Raw genomic sequence first — 21,999 nt, 5'->3', positions numbered from 1 at the left:
TTGATGAGGTCTGCATGTCATCACCATCATGTGGAAAGCGCTGAGAATCTGGACTCCCTCTGTCTCATCTCCCTCTGCTCTGAGCTCCTCTCTCTCTTTCTGCTTGGCCGTGCTTCTGAGAGTCGGGGGAGACAGACGGGGTCTTTGACTCGAGCTGCGATGCTATCGCCCCTTCTGCACAGGCCCGTCTTTGTCTGCTCCCCTCTGCTTTGGCTCGACAGGTTTCCCGTTGCTTGTGGAATTTCAGAAACACGGAATAATGAGAGGTGTAAATCAGGACAGAAAAAATGTGAAATTCACCGGGGAAGTCAGAGGATGTGGAGATTTGCAAAGAGCCGAGCTTCCCTCGCCTCGTTACTCATGGAAAGTTATGGAGATGTCAAGGAAACATATATCAGAGGCACAGCGGGGACCCTCACGTGGACTTTTGCGCCCTATTGTCACTTCAAACAAACTGTACCCCACAGGAGGTTTTCTATCAGATGTTTGAAGCCACTCAGGTTTAAATATTAGCATCTAACTGGCTAAACAAACTGAGCAGACGCTCCAGAGAAATACTTCCACCCTGCAGCGGTGGGAGATGATTCGGGCTCTCTGGACACACACATGAAAACATGAAGAATCACTACTGTTTAGTCATACAGAGAATACACTGCTGTCTTTCAAAAATGCTCATGTCTTCCTGAGTGGATACAGAAATGGTTCTCTAAGTGCTGCTGACACAGGCTGAGAGTTTAGACCCAGGAGCGAGCACGAGGCTTCAACAGTGCTCCTCTTTTAAACCACATGACATTAACTTGTCCACCATTTGAACAGCTCCATTCACACAGCTCTAGAGACCAATCACTGACTGCCTAATAACCAACGGTCAATGAGGTAAATGGTTAGGGAAAAATTCCCTAACTATTTGGCAAAAGGTCGCAGCAGGTTGCCGACTGTCGTTGAGTGAACTTGGTCACAAAGCAGTATTGAGTGAAACCTCTTCCTGATTGCTTGTAGCTTTCCTAAAAGACAAACATGGCTCCCTTTTACAGAGACTGCTCACCAGTACAAGTTGTACCTTTTTGAGGTTTCTTCCTGTTAAAAGGGAGTTTTTCCTTCCTACAGTCGCCAAGCGCTTGCTCTTCGGTGTCAGCTTAGTGTCTGGTTTTTTTCTGTATTATTGTAGAGTCTCTGCCTTACAATTTCAAGGTGACTGTTGTGATTTGGTGCTATATAAATAAAACTGGACTGACTTCCTAATTGAAGTGAAACGTGTTGGTAGGCACAACTTAAACGTTGAAAGCAACTATTCTCTGTTAATTACCGCTCACTTGGTGGCAGATAGTTGGCTGTTTGCAGATAAGTCATCGTCTTCCACTGCAACAGTCGGATAGAAACCAAAGCAATCACAAGAAGGTTTGTGGTGCAGCGCCCTCTTTGCAAATGATTTCAGTGCTGCGAATCACACTGCATTTTCAACCTGCTGCAACCATTTGCAAATCTAGCGTCTAGCGGTTAGCATTGGGGTTCCAACCAGTGTGACTGAGGCTTTAGTGTGACCACACCTTTAGAGGTATACAGCATCATATCCTCACGCAGGGACATCTAATAGTTTTTTGATGCCTCGAACAGGATTCGAACCTGCGTCGTCACACTGTTGTTGCTTGGAGTCAGCATTTATCCCCACTGCATCATCTTCAGCACTGAGAGTCATTTTGTTTGTGTTGGAGCAGGTGAGGAATCGCTGGTTCTCTTGAAACTTGTGATCCTGAGTCAGCTCCTGTTGACCTGCTGTGAGTCCAAACTCAGAAAGCAAAGCCGCAGTCGCAGGTCAAAGGTTCGACTCCCACTGCTGATTATGCAGTTTGGTTGGTTCAGTTCAGGGATTCTAGTTAACCGAGGTGAAGCCTAGCAGACAACTAGCAGCTATAGCCACCTGGGTCAATTCAATTCAGTTTTATTTATACAGCACCAAATCACAACAACAGTCACATCAAGGCGTTTTATATTGTAAGTTAGACCCTACAATAACACAACAGAGAAAACCCTAACAAGCACTTTGGCGACGGCGGCCTCTTTGACTCATCCACCTGTAAGTCAAAGAGGCCACGCCCCTAACAGTGTAAATTTTAAGCTTTAATACAATTTAAAGAGATGAATTACAAATAAATGATCCCCCTGTTCAGCCAGTATGAAGTTGGGGTGGGGAACTGCAGTTTTTGCTGTCACAGTCCAGCTCTTTGAGGTTGGTGTGTGGTTAAAACAAAACAAACACAACCCTTCAGGCCTGTTTTCGCATTTGCTTACTCGTGACTATCTAATTGACTATGGCGTGTAAAATCAGCGGTGTGTCCCTTTAACAGCGGTGCTGCGAGTGAGCGCGACATAAATCAGTCGAGGGATTATTCTGCACGGTTCCCTTCACATCCTGCATGCATTAACATCAAGCAGAAGCTCTGGTCTATAAGTAGCTATTGTAATTTGAATTATGAGCCTCGAAACATTGAGACACCCCACGGCCCACCCGCCTCCTCTTTGATGCATATTATCTGTATGTATGAGTGTACACTCTCGGCTCATGCTGCACCTCCCAGAGAGACTCACTCATGTTTAAACTGAGCCGTACTCGGCTAATATCTGCAAAACCTGTCACCATGAGAAATGATCTTATTCACATCTATTTAAAAAAAAAAGCAAAAAACAGGAACACGTTTGTTTCTGGGATTTCTTCGTGTTCAGCGGCTTGTTATTCTCATGAGTGTGTATATATGTTGAAATTAGCTCAGGAATGTTCTCATTGTGCAGATGTTAATCCTGGACTGCGTTACAGCCCGTGGGATGATCGATAGTGCCTTCGCTGGAACCAGATCTGAATGGGAATTAAAAAATCTGAGAGCTTTAAAGCCAAGATCAGCAAAAGGATCAGAGCAAGCTTTTAAATCTCCTTTTAAAACACAAGTTTCAGGCATAACCTGATGTAATATAAACTGTTTAACCTGCTTTCATCTCATTTCATGGCCTTGATTTATATATTCTGCTGCTCTGGCTTCAATTCATCTCTTTAAGTGAAGACTCGTTGACTCAGCTGAGGGTAGGAGAAGAACAACAACAAATGTGAGAATTCAGGTGACGAATGTAAACACGAGACGTCGTGTGTTTAATCAGGAAAAGTTTGATCTTCGGCAGCAGAAACATGGCTGTTGAAGTATGTGTTCAAGTGTGTGTGTGTGTGTGTGTGTGTGTGTGTGTGTGTGTGTGTGTGTGTGTGTGTGTGTGTGTGTGTGGACTTCCCCACCTGCTGACGCACCGATCCATCCGTCGAGTGTCTGACAGTCGGCGGTCACAGCTGACTGAGCTCCTCCATTGATCCCCTCTCTGCTCCTGACCAGTCCTGGCACATCCTAATCTATCCTCCACACACACACACACACACACACACACACACACACACACACACACACACTCCTTCCAACTTAGGCCGCACACCGGGACGGGCGAATAATTGATGCGTGTGAGCCAACCTCTCGCCGTCTGTCTGGACTCTCTGACAGCCTCAGCACGATTACACGACCTCCTCACCTCTAATGCCTTCGCTTTGAGTTCTCCCTCATGCAATTGGCTCAGACACCTGCCAATCATCCTGCAGAGGAGCCGCTCGTTCTGGCGTCAGCCTCGCCCTGAGAGGCCACCAGCAAGAGCAAAGGTCTGAAAGCACTGACTTTGCCTCTCACGGGCATCACTTGAAGGCAGCTCGTCTTGGTCCATGTCCACCATGATGCACCAAAAGATTTGTGTTTTTCTGTCTATTTCGACATTCTGTGTCACTTTTTCAACTCAGGGCTCAGCAGTTAATGAAATTATAGTTCAAATATAAGCTTACAACACTATTAAAACAAGCTAATCGAAATGATAATCCTCCCTCTGATTGCTTTGGTTGCTAACATGTTGCTTCTGTCATAGTTTACGTGGAAGTGATGGACTTCCACCAGTCCAGTCCAGCTGCTGAAGTGAAACTGAAACACAAACTAAATTCAAAGTGAAAGTTGTGTTGCACTTTGTAAAGTTTTACTACCACTCAGCTAGTACTTTGTGAGTGTTTGTAGACAAACATGAAAAACTACAGGCAACTGTGGCAATCTTCCGGCAATCAAAGCAATTTTAGCGGAGGAAATTCTTTGTAGCTGATTTCATCGAGTGAGAGCCAGAATCCAACAGGTTTCCATAGCAACTGTTGGTTGTATCACAACTAATATGATGGAGAAACTCCAAGAAATGTACTCATGACGCCACGTGGAACACTGATGTAGCCTGGGAAATGGTTAGCCACACAGGACACAATTACTGGGGTTCTTAATGTGCAGTTTTATTGTCAATGACGACTGAATAAACCAAAAAAAATGTCCTTTGACCTTTACTTTTGTCAAACAGCGGCCATATGGACTTGTACTGAACATCGACAGCACGAGAGGTAACGTGGCAAAGTAACAGAATAACCGATTAAACAAAGATGCGCCAATACAACACGAGGAATAAAATAAATGAAATGAAATACAAAACACAAAAATACGGCAGTGGCCTCTGTATTCCACAGAAATCTCAGCTCACTTGCAATACTGGAGCACACAGACGATCTCGCAGCTTATCCCTTGCATGGAGAAAATGGCCGCTCCACGCTGCACATACAGGTCAATTTAACTCCTTCACAACATTCCCGTTCTACATCCACAACAAAAAGAAAAGTAAACAGGAAGTCCCAAGATGCATTTCTTGTTAAGTTTTTTTTGGAAAACTGCAGTTAACCCTTAAGCACTGCCCCCCTCCAGTGACCACAATATGCAACTACACAAACCTATAAAATTAACAGCTTCAAGTGCACACAACATGCAGCTAACCCAAGAAATAGCACAAGCAATAACATTAAATTACCCAATAACATTCTTGTCTTACCATACATGGAAACAAAGAAACAACATTTTAAGACCCCTTTTTGAACCTTAAATGGATATTTGGTTAACTGAAATGGAAAATATTATTATTAATTTACCACTCAGCTACACTGAAATAAACCAAACTTTAGCCATGACAACATCTGAGATGATCCATCCACAGATTGAGGTTAGTCGATAAATGTTGCTGCGTGGATTGCTCGCTGTGGAAAAGTCCTGATCCTGACCTGTGAGGTTGTGGACTGTAGCTACTCTGAGACATTTTAAAAACGTTACAATTTTAAAGATGTGCTGCACATGGACGGGGATAATAAAAAAGACTGAAGTGTTTTAGTGATTTCCAAGTCTCTGTGTTTGGGGAGTACAAAGCTGTCATAAATGTTAGAAGTTACAGGATAAAGTCACCGTTTCTGACAGAATAAATCTTCAGACCTGTGTTCTCTGTCAATGAGAGGTTTGGTGGTTTCTGTGATATTTATTTTATGACAATCTGTTCAGTCTTTAATCTAAAGGCATCTTAAGTTGAGCTGTACAACTTTATTTTTCTCTTTTCCAAAGATGATTCAGATTCAGGCGCACGGGGTGACTTCTGGTAACCCGACCTCCCTCCATCATCACCCACTGGGTCTCAGTTTTCTGGCAGTGTTTCCCGCTCGTTGGCCGGGATAAAAACTCTGACAGTCTTCCTGGAAATCGACTGAAACCCCACGTTAGCTGCCGTCTGGGCGCGGCTGTTTTGGAGGAGCTCTGGAGTTTGAACAAAGCCCAACATCTTTGGCGTAAACTCGCCCTAACTCTCCCGTCTGTCTCCTGACGACTCTCCGAGGAGCAGCTCCACTTTTCATCTGGCGGGTGACATCACAGATGAACTCCGGGTCCATGGACTGCATCTTGAGTGAGCGAGAGAAAAAGAGTTGTTTATGCACTTAATAAACCAGAGTGATGTCTGCAGAGTAATGTATGCGCGTTTTAGCCTGGATTATTCTCACTTTAATGCAGCACAGTCAGAGGGAAGTGAATTTCCTTGCACAGGCTTTAAGACACATTAGGCATATTACAATAAAGGATTACGCTCACTGAGATTTATAGCAAGCTACACGAATATAAGAATATATAATTTCATGCCTGCATCTTTTATAACTCTTATTTAAGACAGTGCAGCCTTCAGCTATGTGGACTGAGCCTTGTGTAAACTAAGCTTAGAGGGGAAGGCATGAATGCCCTTCTTTGTCTTCCATTTTTCTTGTAATGTGTCCATTTGTTGTTACGCTTGTTGGCTCTCTCTATCCGGGCTGTATTAACAAATCCCCAAAATAAAGTCACAGTTTCACTCAACAGAAACTGCTTATGCATCATTTGATTTATTGGAAATTTGTCACAGCTCAGCATCAACAGGGATGGGTCCCAGATTATCCAGTTGTTTTGTTTTATGGAAACTCATGAGTCATTCTTAATTGTGTTTAAGCGGTTGCTCACTTCAGATGATACATTTCACGGGGTTGGTTGTTAGATTACACCCACTAGATGTGATGTAATGACTCGTCAAAAACGGCAGTTTCTCTAATGTCCACTTGAGGCTATCTCCAAAAGTGAGTCACTCCCCACAGACTTCAGCGGCACTGTAGCTCACCTGGTTGAGCAGGCACTGACCACTTCCTGTGTGTTACACCCTTCAGTCCCAGCCAGAAGAATACTGTTTTGGTCTCTATAAATAATTGACCTTACTTTATGTAACTCACCTGTTTAAATTGTAATAAACCTCAAAGCCTGCATTATTAGGGGTGTGGCTTCTTTCACTGACAGGCAGACAGGCGGCTGTAGCTGCTAGCTTGCTGCTAGACTTCACCTCAGCTAATTGTGAGTCCCTGATCTGGACCTGTGGACCATGTTTGTCCTGTTGGATCACAAACACACAAAACAAGAAGTACAAAAAAGAACAAGATGCCGAAATCCACTCCAAACTATGTCCAGGACAGAAACATCTGGATGTTATATATTAGCAACGCAACATAAGGTCGAGTGATGTTAAAGCAGAGTGTATGCAGACCTCAGCCCAGCATCCAGAGCCTGACTCGCATCACTGTAGTCTCCGTTCCTGCCTGTTTCTGCAGGAGACTCACTGTGGTGTTCATTTTGAAGTCTCTTTGCGTTCATCTATAAACACTAAAAGAAAAAAATACTGACAGCTGCCAGTGCTACTACCCCTCAGCCTCCTAGTAGATGCACCAAAGAGTTCTTTCTGCTCGTCTCCATATAAGGGTTGGTGGTTTGGGGTCATTATTAATTGTCAATCCCAGAGGGTTGTGTAAAGTGGCCTTCCATACATCCATTAATTATTCCATTTATATGTGTTGTGCCTTTTTTCTTGCTTTAAATAGTTGCTGGAAATGTAGTGTCCTCTTTTTTTTATTATTGGCCTGCATGCTGGAAAACCATCTCCATAATGCTGAGATTTTCATCTAATATTCAGTTTTTAGGGTGACTTTGTACCATCTGTCCACATGAAAAATGGCCTGTGTGCTATCTTTGGAACATTTACAGCAATGTTTATTAATGTGTCCCTTTAAATAAACCAATAAATAAAATACAGAAAACTGTCCTCCATCTTCTCAGATCTACCTACTCCCCATTATTGCTTGTCCGCCGCGTGTCCTCTCATTATTCCACCATAATATCCGATCGTCTGTCACCCTGCTTGCGATTAGCGCCGCGTCCCAGCACCTCATCATCAGCCAATCATACGGATCAGTGCCGATGATCCTGCTGGAACGTGAGAAAAGAAAAGCAAGCTATTGTTTCTGGACTCGCTTCCTCCTTCCTCTGTCTCCACTGCAGAGGACAGACCTGTCAGTGAGGCTTTCCCTCTTTCAGCTAATTCATCCATTTATATGTATATATGCAAAACCTCCTCCACCTCACGATTAAAACAATGCAAATCAAACTGAGTTGCTCTGTTAACTTCTCAGTTTTCTGCTTTTCTTCACTAAAGCTATTAAGATAGATGCCGATCTGAATCTCTATGCTGGTGTCACACGGTTGGCAATAACAACCAGTTTAAGGCAGATGAGGTGAACATCAGAGATCTGAAGATGAAGGCTAAATGAGGAACAGGTGGCCTGAGAGAAAAGGTGAGCCTGACCGCTAAAAGGATCCCGAACAACAGATCTGAGACTCAAAGAGGTCTGTTAAATTATCATTCAGGTGCTTTTCGAATTGATACATAATTAATATGGGGGGATTGATTATCGATTTATAGATTAAAATCGATTCTGGCTTGGATAACGTGATATCGATTCATTAAAATCCTGAATCGATTTTTAGATATAAATTTATTTTGCCCGAAACGCCAGAATCTCAGGTTAAACCTCACAAAATTTCTACAACCACCAAACAGCTAAAACAGTAAATGAAAGCAGGTAGGCCCTACACGATTCTGCACAAAGACGTAAACACATAACACGGAACCAGCCATCCGAATCAGTGAGATGTCGCTTTTCTCACCTGACGGCACGTATGCGGACACGGTCACGCCGTCGGGGCTGAAAGCCGACAGCTCACTGATTTTGAAGCGGTGGTATGCACAATAATATCACACTTCATGTAGAGCTCTCTCTCTAAATCGATAATCAAAACCCACCCCTACTTATTACCCACCAGTCTACGGTGTCAGCCGCTGTTTTTTGTTTTTTTGTTTTTTTACTTACTTCCAACAAGAAAGCCTCCTTTCTGCTGTTCAATACTGAACAAATTTAAACTTTTTAAAATTATGCAAAATTGCAAAATGCTTAGCTGTGTCTCTAATCAAACCTCTGTAACTTTGCTCTGCTTCGCTTCGTTTTTGATCTACTGCACAATATTTTTAAGGTCATCTGCTATAAAAACCCAGACCAGGAAAATCTCCGTCATGTTTTTCTGTGTTTTATCCTCAGTTACTTTGACACAAAGGGATCTGCTGTGATGCTTACACCTTTGATAAAGTCTCACAAGTGTCAGCTTTCTTTTTATAGATATAAAAATATAGATATGTACTGATAAGTGATCAGAATTATAATATTTCTGACTGTCTGAGGCAAAACTTCCCCGATTCGAATCGAATCGGGATCAAATCGATTCTAGAAATCAGTAATGATACCCAGCCCTAATAATTAATATTTGCCTAAGAATTAATGGATAGGGAGACAGTTTTGCCTCTCTATTGGGTTTGTTCTGCCTCTTTGGCTCTTTGTATGTTTCATACCTGATTATTGTCTCATTTTACTTTGAAGATGTTTCCACATGATGTTATTTCCTTCTGTTTTTTTTTTTCATTCATTGTCACCCCTTCTCTTATTAGTTTTACCCACATTTAATTTTTTACACCTCTGTATGTAGACTTCATCACTCTTAAAAAGTGGGAAATAGTAATTTCATGTGCATGGACCTGAAGGGATAGATTAAAAAAAACTGTGTTCAAGGACACAAGAGCAAAAAAACAGTAACTAATCTATTGCCATGATTTCAAAAACTTGTGTCTTGGTATAAACCAGGCAACGATCTTCATCCTGACTGGTGTAGGTTGGCGCCTTTCTTAGAAAACTGTCCTGCATTCAACAGGATGGATCCCTCTGGAACACTGGAAACTTCACAGCCCATAATTGAACTCTGTTTTTTACAACAATGTATTTCTAGATGGATTATTTTTTTAATGGAAGACCAGTATGCTGAACAAATGTCCACATTTCAAAGTAAAACCTCCCAGATACATGCAGGAATTTTACAAGATGCTTTAAAGTGTGACTTGAAGAGCCCCCCTAATGGATACTCAGAAACTCTGATTTTTCAAAAATAAAAGAGTTCTTGTAGCTAATGGAATTCACCAGTATTGTATAAGGCTTTCAGTTTCTCTCTCTTCAGCTGTTTTAGACACATTGTTTAATTTTATATTCATAATATATAAATAACTGGTTACTAATCTTAAAAGGCGTGAAGTGAATGCTGTCTTTGGACAGACTCAGTCATGATTACAGGAACTGTAGTATTGATGGATATTGAGCCTCTAAGGTTTCCTGCTTGGTGAAACTGTGGCATGAAGACCCTTAAATACCCTTGTTCTTTCAGTGTACAGAAGGTCAGGCCTGCTAGGTTGGATTAAATTAACCTTTCTGAAAACTCCTCTGATGACGAGATCCACTTCCAACTTAGGAAGGAGTTTAAACAACAATGAAAGTCAAACGATGTGAAGTGTTTGTTTGCTACATCTTCCACACTTTAAAATTCAGCTTCCTGAAAATGAAGAACATGATCATCCGACAGCATCACAGCGAGTTTCACAGGGAGTAAAAGCAATCTGCCACCCTCCACTGACGCTTTCAGAGGAGGCTGATGAGAAAAGGATTGGTAGTAGAAGAATGGAGGAGTGGGCAGGCGGGGGTCTCTATTGCCACCATCGCATTAGAGACCCAGGAAGAAGAAGACGTAGGAGAAGGGATGTGATTATGTGGGAAAAGGGTAATACGAGGTACTTTACAAAGAGATGGGGGAATGGGAGAAGGGGTGACTGGAGTAAGAAGGTCAATCTCCTTTTGGAAATGAGGCCGAGGGAAGCGGGGCAGCAAAAGCTAGAACGGCATCCGTTCCTTGTCCCCGCTGTGAGATGATCCCCTTCGAGGTGATGTAGATTAATTTAAGAATGGTGATTCAGTTACTTTACATTCAGCAGCCCGAGCGACGGCTCACAGAAAGTCTTAAACAACAACGTCACCCATGCACCGCCACCACGCTTCAGTCTTTTAGTACTGCAGAGGTTTTCCTACCGTTCGAGTTGGTGCTCTCAATTATTAATTTGTTAAAGTGGATTTTATTTTCCTCCATATTAGAGCAGCTTTGCATGATTCAAAGTTCAAAATAGTCTTCCATTTGCTCTTTTTAACTCTGTGTTAGGCTATTACGTAAGTCCTCGGCTATATTTTTAAGACATTATAGTGACTCTCTGCAATCTGTAGTGTTTCTATGTTAAAAAATGTTCTAATGTAAAAGTAATTAGGGTCTTCAGTCGGTTTTATCCAAAATGGAGAAACGAAAGACATTTATGTAGACAATCCTCTGTTGTTTCTCACAAAACAGTCGTTTTAAAAATGAAACAGACATGTATTTCCCCATTTTCCCCGTCCATCAGCCTTACAACACCCACAGATCGATTCATGTTACAAAAAAAAAACTGTAGGAGAAGCTGGCTGAGAAATTCATGGTTGGAAAAGACATTACACTTAAAAATATCTCAGAGAAATGGAGGCAGAGGTCTGCTGAATAAGAAGGTAGAAAATCAGTCTTTGGAAATTTTATCAGGTTACAAAAGTTGTTATGAAATGTTTATGTTGGTAATGGATGACATTTAATTATTTGCTGCCTACTTTCTAACATTTTACATTTTCTTCTGTCATATTTGAGTATCTCCTGTTTCTAAAATGTCATTTAGAGGAAAGACTCTCTTTGTGCAGCAGAACAGGACAAAAACACGAGCATGACCCCGCCATTAAACCAGCAACCGCAGTGTGAGTGTGTTTCTGAGTGTTTGGGGACGCCAGCAGATCACGGTGAACTTCAAAACACTCCGCCACCTCCTCGGGGGTCCATTATGGCGAGAGCTCTAATGATGCTGGTATGTAGGTAGCTGAGCGGTTCAAGGGAAGGGTTGTCCCGTGATGGCGGGATGACTGACAGCTCCCGGGCCGCCGCGGACAGCGGGAGGGACTGACGCCTGCACCGATGCACCCCGTGATCCGATGTCGGCGAATTTTGATTGACAGGTGATGGTGACACGGCCTCAGCGCTGCTCGCTTTGAGGTCCAAGAATCAGTTGGGAGATCAAAATAAGGTGTTTGTTATTGTCTGTTAAAGGGCAGTTTCACCAAAATTAGACACTTTATGTGGCGTAATTTGTTTGCTTTTTGTATTTCAGGCACTAAAATTGTTGCATAGAAAACGTAAACATGGGATTTTAAACATGCAGCACCATGGATGACTTATCTGAATGTCCTTACACTAAAAGAGAAAGAAACATTTTTCTCTCATTTCGTGGCAGTTTTACCAAGTAGAAACATCTGTGGATAAGAAATGAAGTGAATGAATGAGTTAAATTTTAATGCAATTATCTGACCAATAATATGGCTAATGTGCGGTTAATTGTACTGGCAACCTGTCTCCAAACAGTTGCAGCCCAACTCAGATTCACTGCAATCACTCTCAGTCTGAAAAATTAAGGTTTGAAAATAACTGCAAATCTGTACGTTCAGAGATATTGTTAACACTGCAATCAATCTGACAAACTCTGCACTGATGAGCACATCTGCAGTGCGCCATTCTGCAACGGGAGCCTCGACTCAGCTGGTTGCCAACTTGTTGTATTCGACTCAGTTGAACCATTTTATAGTTAAATCTCTATCCTGTAGCAACTATGTCGCTATCAAAGGAGGAACTTCTGATTTGTTTCACATCTCTTTTCACAGTTAATTGTTGTTAATCACAAACAGATTGTATGCAATTGCTAACTTGACTCCATTCGATCATCGACTGACTCCATTTGTGGCAGGGGCGTGGTCTTTGGCCTGCTGCAGAGGAGGGGTGACGCAGTGAGCTCACAGGGCGGCACCATTGTATTCCCGTTTTCTCCTTTTCTTGATGCACCAAAGTTGCGTTGAAGATGGCAACTATGAGCAATCCCAGACCTGTTCCCCATCTTTGAAGCAACCATTTAAAAGACAACGAGATTGTGAATTCACTACACATCATTACGATAATGTAGGTAATGCTGTGACTGTAGCATAAGTTAGTGCACCACTGTCTCGTCCAAATACAGTCGTTTCAGGCTTCACAAAAACAACAAGACAACAATGAGTAGTCAAAACCAGTTTATATCCAGTCTTGGTTTAACTGCTGTGGCTCAGCCGGGATTGGATTCAGTTGGGTTTGGTTCGACTGTTCAAATCACCTTTGACAAGCTGCCACAGTCTTCTGTGGATTTTAAAGCTATTTCAGTATCTGACATCTATCTGACATTAGTATCTGATGCCTCCATGATGACGCTGCGTGATGGATTACTATAATGTGAAGATCTGAGGTCTTGGTTTTGTGTTTATTTACACCAAGTGTACGGTTACAGCACGTGTTTACACCAACCGCAACATCTTGATGTTTCCAGGCTTAAATAAGGGTTTTGAATGCATGATGGCACTTTCACTAAAAACAGGTTACTCTGATCCTGCTGTTTCAGGCTTTCAGACCTTATTGTCCAAACCCTAAAGTCCAGATTTGCATCTACTGGTTCTGAATTTACCTTTACCAACAAGCAATGTCTTTGTTTCATTCTGTTGATGACTTATGAAAAAGTGAATCTCAAAGCATTATACATCACAGGTTTGTAGGGGATACTCTAGACACATTCCTTAAGTCAAAGTTGAAAGGATTCTTGAACAGGTGTTCCAGGTTCTTGTGATCACCTGTTGATGATTTGGTGATGTCGATGAATCCATGGTTACCAAACAAAGAGTTTCAGTTTCTGTTTGAGCAGTCGGACAACAACAAACCGTGCAGGTATTACTCATGAACTTTTGGGTGTTCACGTTGTTGGTACAGCGACAGAAACACAGCCAACACCTACGGCTAATCGTCCTGACTGTACACACACACAGCTGATAAAAATGTGTGCCTGCTCCCTGCCAGCCGAGCCTCTCTCACCTGTTGCTCTGCTCAGGCATTGTAAGGACGTCCAGCTCCACCCCTCACCTTTGTGTGCATGAATGGAAGGTGTTAGTGTCTGCAGCTTCCATCGCAGAGAGGGGAACAAAAGCAGGAGCTTTAAAACCACTTAATCCCTTCACCGGGCCTCCTCTGGCTTTGACTCTTCCCAGCCTGCATTTTTTTGGATTTTGTCAATTTAATAACACACCTTGGCCCCCAAATCCTCATCCCTGCTTCATGCTTCTGCTTTTACTCATGACGACGACGTCACCGTAACACAGGACTTCAGGGAGTGCTTCTTGCTATAGTTTCACTCAGTGATTCACGTGATTATGATGAGCTTTCAGTTGGATCGTTAAAGACTAAAATGACTTTCTAATGATGTCTCAACAGGTGTGATTAAGCAGTAAAACATCATAACACCTCTGTAGTAAAGTCCAGGCTTTAATTGTGTTTTTGTCACATTTAATGTGTATTTCACTTTTCAGTTTCACATATTAAAGGTCTAATATTATTTCTACATCAGTTTTACCTCAGACTCTAAGAACACGTCAGTGAAAATACTCCAAATCTAACCTACAAATACTCCAACATGTTCTCCTGACTGTTGGGCATTAACTTCTGTATTGTGTTTTAATAATCTCCAATAATTCTGATCTTATATACATAATTATCTGTTCCTGATATCAGACAAGAAAAGTAGCATGAAATTTTGACTTTAACAGCTGACAGTTTATGGTAAAATAACCCATATTATCTGTCAGATATTGAGTGTGGCGAGTTATAAAACTACTTTTAAAGGTGGAAAATTAGATACTGCAACCTTTTTCATATCAGGCTGTAAACACGTTTATTTCTGCTGTAAAGTTTAACAAACCACTGTATAGTAAAGTAAATAAAATGTTACTCTTTTTTTCTGCTTTTATAAAAGATCAAGCGTAGATCCCTGGCTCGGATTAAATTAACAAAGCCGGTCTTTCTGCAGGAGTATTTTAACTTTTCAGAGGCTAGGCTAGGCTACAAATTCTTGCTTTTTCTATTGTAAACGCAACATCGTTTACAGTCTGAATCCCTTATAAATTTTGTCTTTTAGAGGTTAAAATCATGTGAGTTAAGACAGCGTCACAGCAGGTTTGATATTCCAAAAACAGCATGACAAAAAGCCAGTACATGGGGAAAAAAATGTTGGACATTGTAACATCGGATCTGATTCACTGCTGGAGCCTCAAGTGGACATTAGAGGAACTGCAACTTTTGGACTGAGGCTGCTGATTGGTCTTCACCTTACCAGGAAGGATATAGTTCATTTCAAAGCTGCACTTAAATAAATAAATCTGTTAATCTAGGCTTATCTCGTGTGACCAACAGAGAACCGTTTACTCTGAGCTACACAGCAGAACAGTGGTTTAACTCGGCAGTGACCATTGTGTGTATGTAGAGGCAAAATGTCTACATGTGTTTGAAAAGCTCTTCTGCAAAGCTACAGCAGTGTGCAACAATGGATTGATTTTTGCGTAGGACCACAAACAGTCTGCTTCTTCGCGTTCGGCGCTCATTGACATGATGAATATCTCCCACGTGTGCTCACCCACGACTGGAATCCGTATTCCTGGATGAGTCACACGACAGGAATCAAGAGTTTCTGTGTGGATTATCTTCTTATTGTGCGACGGAGATGCACCCTGATGACTTACTTACTTGTTTACACACGACACAGCCACATACATGACTGAGCAATTATCTCACTCAGCTGCAGCCGAGTCCGGTTTGTGTCTACCCACGAACGTTGCAAAGGAGAACGCTGAAAATCAAACGCATCTCGGATCATACAGGAGTTTCCCTCCGAGCGCAGCATTTTGAAGTTACTGTGTTTGGTATGCAAAGAGAGCGCTCGAAAAAACAAGAAATGTACAGCAAGCCAACGCAAGCACAGGTCTGCGTTCTCAGTGGCCTCCAGAGAGATTTCATCCCACTCAGGCTCAAACTTTCATTTCCCACCGAGCTCGTAATCAGCGCTGACACTGGAGCCTCCTGGGCTTTAAGACTGTGGCCCTCTGTTCTCAACAATGTTCAATTACAGACATGTGGAGGGAGGTTAGCGCCTAAAAATCTGACTACTCCCTGATGATAAACTCTTCAGACTCCTCAAAACGAAAAACCCATTAAACACCCGCAACGCCTCGTCGCCTCTCTGCAGCGCTCGGCAGTCCAAGCCATGAAGGCGAGGGAGATAAAAAGGAAAAGTTAAATAGGAAAAACATCAGAACGCACCCCTCTTCCTCATCAAAGCACGAGATGCTAGGAGATGACAGACCGCCATGATTTGAGGCTCACAATTTGTTTTCTCTTTTTGTTTCCTCTTTTTTCTTCTTCTCCTTCTTTTTCTCCCGATAAACAGGAGTTGAGCTCTGCAGCCGTCATGAAGGTATTTTCATTTTCAGCTGCCGCCTCATAAACAGAGGGCTGTGAAGACAATGTGGTTAGAAATGATGAATATGTAGCCTGTGGCTTTAATATCTTTAATGCTCGCCGCCGATGTGGCAGAGCATGGAGGGGTGTATTGGATAATGATGAAAAAGAAGAAAAAAGATGGCGAGTCCATCAGCTCAGAGCTTTGTGCTCCTCAGGGACTTTTCTTGTAGCCTGTAATGCTTCACCCCGAAATAACAAGGTGGCTTTTTACCATTATCAGGCTTAATACAGGGTGAAGCCAAAATAACAGGAACACCTGGAATAAAGGTATTCAATAATTTTTCAGAAATTTAAATTTTCAAACTTTCAAATTAAGTGTGAATTATTCATTGTCTTAATAATCCTTCTTGTGGTTTTTAGTTAACCCCCTGCACCCCATAATGGCCGTGATGGGCCAACATGCATGTACTACTGTTTGTGTACAAAAACGTTATTGTATATTTGTGGCATTTTTTAATAACATTAACATTTAGCAGTAAATCATGACAAAAAGGGTAACAATTAAATATTTCTTGATATTTTATGTTAACTCAAACCTTGTGGTCACCATTTTTCTCGTGAGTGCAGGTCGTCAGATCAATATTTACCTCTTTTTTTCTTTTTTACCTATACTCAGTTGTTTAGATTGTTCAGATTTCCACTTTCTTCTGAGAATTCTCAGGAATCTGGACTCAGACAGCAACATGATATGATGAATTAATGATGATTTTTAATCCGAATCATCATTATGGTAAAGATTGAAATCTCAGTGCTAAAGAAATGTTGGATAAGTGTAAGTGTAAGATTAATTACATTGGAATAACACCGATTTAACATACTTTGAGTTATTGGTTGCTATCTGGGAAACTAGTACAGGTCTAGAATTAGTTCCATTCAGGTTTCCCGAACACGTGAGAATTCTACAAAATGAGGTGGATGTTAATCAAACTCAAGTCCCACAAGTCATTGCACAGAAATCATGAACTGGTCATGACTTTTCATGCTTCCTTTCATCTGACTATCTACTTAAATGTGTTCATGTATACAGAAATTAATATCTTTCACTTTTAAATAGTGAAATCATGATATGTCTATGGCACTAGTCCATTGAACTCACTTTCAGACTTAAACTTTTGAAATTCCTTTATTAGCGACGATCAGAAAAATATTTTAGAAATCTGTCACAAACTTGTCTAAAACCAAAACTTACTGAATTCATGTTTTTGTACCCAAATTTAAGGCGGCACATTGGGCTCCTCTGAGAATTCAGAAATAATTCAAGCGTAACACCAACAACTAAAACATTTTTTTTCTGTTTAGGAACAAAAGTAGTGTAATTTGGTATCTTATTTAAATAATAATATGCTTTACTACATATTTCTGCTTTTTTGTAAAACAGTAAATTTGAAAATTAGCATTAAAAATATTGTTTTGATTAAAAAGCTTGGGAATACTGGTATATTGGTTAATTTATTTAGGTAATTACTAACACTGTTAATTTAAGGAAGCTGTGACATAAACCTTGGGTGGAGTTGTAATAGAGTTGTTAAGCATTCTACTTCCAACTGAAACCATATTTTTTAAGTCCTTGGAAAATTTGTATCAAACAAATGACTTTTCCTGACTAGTGAACTTTCTACTATGAGACGAGGGTGAACTTAAAACAGACCTCAGTGTTAGAAACTTGAACTGTGCTCTGGGTGGTGGTTCTGGTTCTGGTACAGCACTGGGCGCGGTTGAACAGGCCGATACAGGAGTGACAGGATGTATTCATGACTTGCTGTGGAGCGTAACGTAGCAGAAACTTCCTGTGTAGTCACCATTTGCACTCTGGGGTTGTTTTGCACAGGTGTTATGTGTTGGAGGTCTATTGTGTGGTTTATATTACACAGTCGGATGTTTGTTATTTTGTTGGTTCCTGAAATCGTGGAAATTGTAATGGTCTTCTTATCCTAATCATCCAGTGGCTGATTACAGCCACATGAGCAGAGACCAGAACAAAAGGTATGGCTTCAGGGCTGCATTTAGAACTTTATGCTTGATGCTTCCAACCCTGTAACAAGGTTTTAATCTGAAATTCTGTGCTTCATCATTTATCAGAAAGCAAACAGAGACTCTGTGACTTAGTGTTGATACAAGAGTAAAGCCAAGAATCTGACCGCCCTAATCTAGATTTGGCCATAAATGCTGGCCTGCTGGATGCCTGGCTGTCACAGCAATAATCTTGCCTGTTGCTTGATACCCCTCCTTGCAAGCTTTGGCGGAACAGAGAGTTATGGTGGCGAGTTGACGGCTGATTTGGTGAGCAGTTTCCAGCCAGCTATAGTGGAAGTGATGCCTGGCTTTCTGCGGCTGTGTTCTGGCAGGTCCTTGTCCTGACTCACTGGCAGCGCGGCTGGTTATACGGGCTAGATGCCTGGATATCTTGGACGACAAAACAAGACTGACTCACCGGCTTAGCGACAATTTGGCCCTGTGCTGGTGCTGTTTCACAGAGTAACATCATCCCGCTGATAGAAAACAGGATTCCTTAATCACTGTGTCCACATTACATCAACAGAGTGGGCCAACCTACCCAGCCGACACACCCTCACCTTCATACAGACTGCTTTGTTGTGCAGTATACTGTGAGTCTTAACAGTGCATTAACCTGCAACCAAAACCATTCCACCGTCATATCTCTTATGTTACAGAGCTGAAAGGAAATAAGATGGTGCAGGAAATACAAGAGAAAGATATAGATCCTGTTTCAAGTCCATTGGTTGTCATATGTCTGAATAAATACAAGTTGCAGCTTGGTGAAACTCAGTATGGGGAAGCTGCCAGATTATGGGCGACTGATCTGGGGTTTGGGTTTGTTTAATGTCTTCTGGGGCATCTTTGTGCCTTAAGCTGAAAAGCTGGTTTCACTACAGCCTTGAACTTTTCAGATGGTGGTTTCATGTGAGAATATAAATGTCATGTTCAGTGGAATCAGATGTCTTCATGGTGGTCTTTAACTTCTCACAATTCACCAGGTCTTCATCAACCCATCTTGGATTAAGGGTAAGGTTGGGGTTTGTTTTCGCCACATGCTAAATGGGCAGGTTTTCAGAAAGTAGAAGTACTTTTCATATTAAGCCTTTCACAGTGACTTTGGCATTTTTGCTAAAAACCTTTTCCATTTGGATTCACATTCGGACAGTGATGTTGAGAATCTACTACCTTCTTAGTACAGACTCCTCTGATGTCCAGTTGTGTCTATGTGAGAGTACAGCAGGTGATTATCTGGGACCTTCCTCCTGGACGTGGCATCACCAAAAACAATGATAATCCCATTGTTGCAGACATCTCTTTGTTTGTCCATTGTTATATCCACTTGGTAAACAGAGAACCACTTGACCAGGTTTTATACTTTCCGTGTCTGTGTGTCTGCTTGGGTCCCAACGACATAAATTTCATCATCAAGGCTTTGCACAAATGTCCGTGTAGCTGCCTGTTTTTTGTGACCGCGCAGACTGTTCTACAGAGAATGTATATTACAATAGACTAGCTACGGATGTGCCCAGGCAACAAATTTCAAACAAGTATAACAGCAATGACTACTCGGCCACCGGGTCCCCAGCTGTCAATGTTTGCAACAAGAGTATAATCCAAGATTTAGGCTTAAGGAGGCATTTCAGCTACATGCTAATGAAGTCTAGTTTCAGAAAATACAATATATTGCTTGACATATCAACTATACCAACATGAAATTTGTCTTTAACCTCCTAGGACCTGGCGTCCACATATGTGGACATCACATTTTGGGTTGTCTAGACCAAAATACAGCATTTTGCTCTACAAGGGCCTGATATCCACTCACGAGGACATTATACTGCCACTGTTCTATCAAAATTTAAAACAAATGTCCTCATATGTGGATCTCATTTTCTCAGAAACAAAAATCAGGTAAAAAACAAAACAAAATCGGGAAATCTTTGTGTTTACATTCATCAGGTCCCAATCAGCCCAAATAGCAAAGGGAAATTAAAAATGCATGCCATGGAAGAGTTCAGGTCTTAGGAGGTTACATTTTTAAGAGTTCAATTTGTGTATGCCAAATTGTTGAACATGCTGGTTGGTAACGCATTGAAATCCTGAGTCATGCTATTAAATGAAAACCCTGAAGTTCACACAACATGTCAAATCTTTGTGTTGCTTTGTTTTGTTTGTCAAACCATTAACTACACCTGCCAACTCTTTGAGCCAGTGAGGCAAACCAACAACCCACAGGTCTGACACAGAGACCAGCCACCATTCATGCTAGTAAAATCTTTGAAAAACATGCATCTTTCTGGAGATAAACCAAAGTCATGCAGTTCCGGTGTTGAAAAAAAGCCATCAGGTCTCAATTTCACTATTTTATTCAGGCCATGTTAACAAATATGCTCATGTTTTGGTGCAGTGGTCATGTTGAAACTTAGATTTGTCAGCTGTTTTCACACCGTTTCATATTCAGCATTGGAAGCATTCATGATGTTCACAGGTATTTCAGATGAGCCAGTCAGCCTTTTAGCTCCAGGTCTTTGGACTGTGGGAGGACAACTGATCACCTGGAGGAAACCCAGCTGGCAGGTTCCAACCCAGAAAGGCGACTAAGTACTGCACCACCCTGCTCTGTTTCATTTATAACAGATTAACCCTGCTCCACACTATGTGTCGCAACAAAACAACCAAAACCCAACCTGGGCCCATTCACAGAGGAGACGTGTAAGAACTGCTTATACTCATATCACAAATGGCGCCAGGATGTAGTTACATAAATGAAACAGGATGCTGCTGAAGATTTGCTAATCTGTCATGTGCTGATACATGGGTTTCTTTCCATTACTGACGTAGGACCATGCAGCTGTACCCCCGTGAACATCACCTTTAGGTCAGGTAGTGGAATATAAATCCTACAACTGCAACATTAATTGTACTCTCGTTATGAAAACAAGATCTAGTCAACTTTGACCTTAACATTTCTTAGTTATAGCTGCTAACTTAAAATTTAAGCCATTTGCCCACTATTTTTAGTGACTGGCTCCAACTTTTTTGAAAAAAATTATTTTGCCTTGAGCTACCCCTCGTTTCTTTGGATTTTGCTTCCAAAGAGCCAGACTTAGTAGTCTTAAGTAATGGTTCTCCAGGCTTTCTGAAGGTCTTTCTTTCAAAACTGACTACTTTTTCACTCATATTCAAGCCATATCTAGTATCTGATAAGTAGGGCAAGTAAGTACTTGCCCTAAAAAAATAAGTTCCAAATTACACAAGAACTAACTGACAATCAGTGACAACAGGTCTGATGGAGCGAGTCGTCATGTATGGAGCACGGTGGAGGCTCTGTCACGGTTTGGCACTGAGTTTCAGCCAGTGTTGAGGATCTTATAAAAACCAATGAAAAATTAAAAACTACTGTCATATTTTGATCCACCATGCAATACCAGCTTGCTAGAACAGAATAGCCTTCATATACTGTGTTTCCATGCACGTTTCAGTAAATCACCGCATGTATTTCCTATTTTTCTTGCAAAATATAAAAGGAATGAGGGGTGACTCAAGACTTTTGAACAGCACTGTAGATAATATTTTAATTTGACCTTGAGTAGCCTACACAATACTCCTAACTTCAAACCCATGCAGGACTGCTTTAATAAACTGGAACACACACTCTGAGTAAGACCTTATCTAAACACCCGGACGTAACTAATGCTCCTGTGGCAGAATGGGAGCATATCCCTGCAGGAATCCAACATCTTTTAAGCGTTTATCTGCAGTCACTTCCCACCAATATTTGGCAGGAAACTATACTGTATAAATAAAAATGTAAACGACAGAACGAACAAAGAGCGATGAAGATTGTCCTCTAGAGCAACTCCGCAGTGATAAACATCTAAAAGAA

This window comes from Perissodus microlepis, chromosome 16 (genome assembly GCF_051167445.1).
Source record: "Perissodus microlepis isolate ML-2025 ecotype Zambia chromosome 16, ASM5116744v1, whole genome shotgun sequence".
Taxonomy (NCBI): domain Eukaryota; kingdom Metazoa; phylum Chordata; class Actinopteri; order Cichliformes; family Cichlidae; genus Perissodus; species Perissodus microlepis.
The sequence above is the reverse complement of the archived record's forward strand: the minus strand, read 5'-3'. Positions refer to the sequence as shown.